This window comes from Atta colombica, unplaced genomic scaffold (assembly GCF_001594045.1).
Source record: "Atta colombica isolate Treedump-2 unplaced genomic scaffold, Acol1.0 scaffold160, whole genome shotgun sequence".
Taxonomy (NCBI): Eukaryota; Metazoa; Arthropoda; class Insecta; order Hymenoptera; family Formicidae; genus Atta; species Atta colombica.
The window spans coordinates 95795-101652 of record NW_017259251.1 but is presented as its reverse complement, the minus strand read 5'-3'; positions in this window follow the sequence as shown (position 1 = coordinate 101652).

Below are 5858 nucleotides of genomic sequence, written 5' to 3'. Positions count from 1 at the left end.
ATATATAATTGATATAAGAACAATTAATTTAATTTGACTTGTTTTTTTCATTGAGTAAATATTTATTCACTGCAATAAAAATATTTATTTACAAGTATTTACTTAAAAAAAAAAATTTATTAAAATATAGTAAATTTTTTTCAGTAAATTTTTTTTAACAAAATAAAAATTAAATCATAATTAAGAGAAACTGGACATTAAGTGTTCTGGAGATACTCGGTTGACGATCGTGTGGCATTAACGTCGTGCTCGACTATACTTGGGCTATTCACGGACGTAACAACGCGGCCTCGCCCTTTGCTGGCCGCATTGCAAGGTCATTGACCGTGCGGAGTGTGCGGACCCCAGATCGATGATCAGCTACCTGCTGACACATTGTCGCCAGCACAATGGTCAATGGACAAAGTATCCTTCGTCTGGTGGTTTAGGCATCCCCCGGTACACACCCCCGAGTGAGTCAAGTGCAATTATTCCATATATGTCTAAAAAAGAATTAGGTCTCCTCTTTCGTCCTTTCTTTTTCTCTGCTTCTCTGCATATCCATTCGGATCTGTTCTGCCTTTCGACGCTTTTATAATACTGACCATTGACCGTAATACCCTATTTACCGGACGGCTTTAACAGGTGTTGTGTAGGTCGATCTCATTCGCCGTTGCGCGAAATGCAGAACGGAATGGGAACACATTTCCGGATGAAATGTGGGTCACGCAGAACGGCGTAGAAAGCGATCTCGAGGAGCAATTCGCTCCTCGATCGATCCTCGCAATTATGTCACGAAAATTACGATTACAACGAAAATTATACTACGCGTTACATCCTGCGTTTGTAGTTTTAAAAAATTTAACAAAAGAGTAAATTTATATTAACACTAATTTAATATTAACACATATTTTTAATTTAATTTTATTAATTAAAAAAAAAATCATCTAAATAAAAAGAAAACATAACTTTTCAATACGAGATAATTCTTGGATCAATTATTAAATTTATTTAATTACTAGTAATTATCTATCTGTTTAATTATTTATTTATTTGTAGAAATTTTAAGCGAGAATGAAGACAAGCAAATAAAATAGGTAACGAAATATGAAACAACACTGCATTCATTATCATAAAATTTTTACGTAAACGTGTTCTTCCTATTACAGGATAGAGTCAGGATAGAGTCTAAAAATCTCGTAGCAATAGCTTAAATCAGTAAAATCTACGTTCACAGCTTGCCGACTTCCGCTGATCATCCGGTCACGAAAAACACGGGTGATATCCTGCCATTAAGCCACTGAATTTGTAAATAACTGCATCTCTGTCATACAAACGTCCATATCTGAGAGCGCGAGGACATGCAATGAATTACAAGCGGCTCTCTTATAAAATTGCATCCGTACATTCGAACCCTCATTTGGAAAAACGTAAATACACTGCAATTGTAATGAGTTTAGTTATCGAATTACTACTGTTTTGATAAATTGTCGACGGGCACAGATAACGCGACATGCACGAATGAGAATGAACAGTATGTAATCTAACATATTGCAACATAATAATGATAATATAATTATATAATAATACTTATAATATGATTGTATCCACGAATAACTGTATAATAGAACGTTCAGAACCGGATTTAGAAATAAAGTTCATCGAGGATGTCTTACTTAGAAAAAAATCTAGCGAGACAAAGTGTTGCGTAAAAAAGCATTCACCGTTTCCCTGATATTCTCAAGCTGCCGGCAGATCCCCTTAAATGCCACTTATAATTTGGATTAGATGAAACAGCAGGTACGAGCAGCTGTATAAAAGCATATGCTCTTTAATGACTTATGAAAAGTAGCACTTTTTAAAAATACGTTGCCAAATTTTTATAATTTTTGTTAGGAGATAAAGAAAGCCAGATGCTTCGAATTTGAAAAATAAGATCATATCTTTCAAGAAAGAATTAATTATTTTCTATCACAATAATTTCCTTATGCGAATTCTACTAATCGAGAACAAAACTTGTAGAAGTAATTCACAATTACATTGTATTACATTAATATAATAACGATATTTTGATCACAGCTGCAGGTTGTTCAGTGCGATTGTAAATTTGTCTAATTATGAAGTATTGACATAAAAATACAAGGACTTTGACAATATCGTTTCCTTCGATCTTATCTCTTCGAGTTGCAGCAATCCAAGAACACGATAATGTCAAGTACAATGATACTATTGAATGAAAGCGAATATTTATTTAGTAATTACTTCATTTTCCGATTATTTCATGAGGATGATTACAAATGCATTAGTATTATTCATATTATTATCAAAGTTATATTATTATCAAGTTCATATTATTATCAAATTGCATTATTAATCAAAGCTGGCGTCGCCAAGTGGCTTCAGAACTAACCGGCCCTTCTCTCGAGCCGCATAATTTTAGGCCCCGGCGACTGGCGAGTTTTCTTCCTTCTTCTTCGCCTTCACTTCTTTCTTTTTTTTCTTATTTTTTTTTTTTCTTCTTGACTTTGAAAATCGGTGAAACGCCGCGCGCTCGCGGCCGGCAAGGCGGCTCGACGTGCCGGGTGGCAATAAAAAATAAGCGACGGGTACTCCACATATAGGGCGTAGGTTTATCTGCATTAAGCGAGTGTTAGTGGGTCGACAGTACCCGCAAACCGGTCCTGGGATCACATGGAATGTTAGCCCGGCGGCGGTGTTGCCACGTGTATTATGCGTGATTTCCTAAAACTGCATCTACGCAGCGGAGCTCGCGCGCGCTGACTTGCGTGCACGGACGACTCACGCACACGTGTCTGCGCGCACGCGTGTGATTTTTCCCGACCTATTCGCTCGCGGCCGATGCTCCTTCGCCCTCTTCCTTTACTTCTTTTTGGCCGACGACGCGCACGTTTAGGCACTGAAAAAAACTTCTCGTAACTTACTTTTCAAACACCAGAGTTGCGCTCGCGACCGCTTATATGATAACTGAAGAATTTATTAAATTAGCGTGCGATTTTTGTAGATAATTGTATTTATAATGGAAAATAAAAACGTATTATCGAGATAAGAATGTGAAAAATATAAAATCATCTTTTACGTATATATATATATGAGGAAATGGAGAAAGAGCCAGAATACGCGCAGTTCTTCGTTTATATAGAGAGCGTATATTTAAGCATTTATGCAAGCCGGGAGCACGAATGTCTAACAGTATATCGCACATTCTTTACCAACGTTGTCATACACGTACTATTTACTGCAGCTGGTTTGGTAAATATCTCTTCAACCTTTGACCCCCCCCCCCCTTATACCAATAAAGGGAGAACTATTATCGCATTTGAGCACGAAAGTAGCGAATCAAGATAAACTTTAATTGTTTACATTCTGTCGCGACTGCCTATTGCTTTTACACTATCAAAAATAGATTTTGTGTACTTAAGAAGTATTGCTTATGTGTGATCAGACATCTCGATTTCGACAGAACAATATCACTTTCGGAATGATTGTCTCGCTGTTCCGCCAAACATGTCAAATGTTCCAATCGTAGCAAAATGATCCTACTGAAAAATATTTTAAATATTAAGTTTTGCCAAATTTTAAAATAATTTATATATATTATCGTTTCTAAAAAAGTAATACAGCACTTGAATGAGTTTTCTTTATAATGAACAAAGTGTGGATGGTGAAAAAAAGATTCAATTTTAAATTTGTATTTTAAAAATAATATATTAACATAAATTGATTTTGATTTTTGTTGAGTTGCCAAGGATTTTACATGTTTTTTAAGGATTCATCTTTCTTAAGGCAATTAATTTCGAATGATAAAAATAATTGTATAATTGTATAATTTTTACTGTTATCGTAATTTATCCACATTTATTTTTACATTTCCCTCCGTTTTTCGTTTAATAAAATCTATCCTGCTTTAGACTCTGAAAATATCCGGTCACATTGCACCGAATTTCAATGGTCAAAAATTTCAATGATTAATCATCGTACCGAAAATATGTCCGGCCCAATAAACTCGAGTTTACGATGGGAAAGAATCCGCATTCTCGAAGTGAAATACCGCATTTCGTCAGCGTTGTAGAAATGTGGATTCGACGTTAAGAATGCATTAACGCGTGACGTTATGTTATCGAGATTCGGAGCGTGTCCGATAGTTTGGCTGTACGTGCTTACCGTGTGGAAAATACTTAAGTACAAGCATGAAAAGTCAGCGACAGATTGCGCAATATTCAAGTAGCCGAAAGTAAGATGTATATTCTAAACTGTTAAAGAATCCTTTTAAACTGGATAAATACTTCATGCAGTTACGTCGAATATATATCTCTTTGCGAGAACATTTTTACACAACTATTAGTATCTCTTATCGATTTTCAAGGATTATGATACTTCAGACTTATATATGCCCTATGTCCAAGACGAGATCTTATCTACCTCCTTTTTTTGTGTTCGAAAAGATTAAGAAAAAATTAAGATTCATCAAATGTTAATAAAAAGAAAGGGAAAACTTTAGGAGAGAAAAATTCAGTTTCGTTTCGTATTGTGACCACGACGTGACATCTCGATTTTGGCGGGATACGCTTTAGGGTTTTTGACCTGCTGTTTCAACAAAATATATATGTATATATATCAAATGTCTCGATTTTAACAAAAAGGTTCTGCTGAAAAATACTTAATAAATTTCGCTAAATTGTAAAATCACAATACATATTATTGTTTCCAGAAAGTAATGCAACTGTTGAATAAGTTTTCTTCTATAATATATATATATATATACACTCATACAGAGTGTAGACAGTGGAGAAAAACTTTTTCAATTTTTACATCCATATACATACCCCTTTCCCTTTCCAGTTTAATAAAAAATTGTCCCGCTTTAGAAAATATCTCGTTACATTACGCATTAATCATAGAATCTGTTTGTGTTTATCATAAAACGCGCTGCAATTACAAGGCACTACAGAATTACGCAGAAACGTTGTTTCTCGTAATTCGAAATGACTCGCTGTATTACAATATGAGAGAAAAAAAGAACGCGATAATATTATACGAAGTGTCATATAACATCGAGAGAGAGAGATAGAGAGAGAGAGAGAGAGAGAGAGAGAGAGAGAGAGAGAGAAAGAGGGAGAGGGAGAGGGAGAGGGAGAGGGAGGGAGAGAGAGAGAGAGAGAGAGAGAGAGAGAGAGAGAGAGACCTAGAATGGTTGGAAGGCAAAACTATTATACTAGTACAAAACACGAATTTCTCAGGAACTTGGACCGGAATGCAGATTCGCGGAAGGAGCATCCCGGTCACGTATGCAATTTCAGCACGTAACGCGACCTTGTAACACTTCCGCGCGCGATGGAAGAATCTAGTTGGAAGAAAAAGAGAAAAAAAGAAAGACAAGAAGAAAATAAGGAGAAGAGCGAGAAGGCCCTCTCGCAATCGGGGAGAAACTGGTTTCTATTTGCGGGCTTCCGCCCGTTCGACAACCCCGTGGTCGATGCACCGGGCGTTCAATGACTTTCTCAGCCGAGCGCGGCGGAGCAACGACTTTACAGTCCACATGAGGATTCCACTACTTGAGAGAAAGAAATAGAGACAGAAAGAGAAAGAGAGGAAAAACCTGATGGACTTCTCTCTCTCTCTCTCTCTCTCTCTCTCTCTCTCTCTCTCTCAAAAGAGGTTCGCTGCCGTAGTCACTCAGGGAATTATGGCAAATTTCAGTCTGAGTTCATTACTTCGTTTGCTTCTCTTCCTGTTAATTACAGATACGCAAAGTTTGTCATGCGACCGATTAATTGCGACATCAGAATTAATTGCTGAATCTGCTTGTCAAAGTAAATGTTACTCGTTATGAAATTTCAAAATTGCCTTTTGCAACGAAA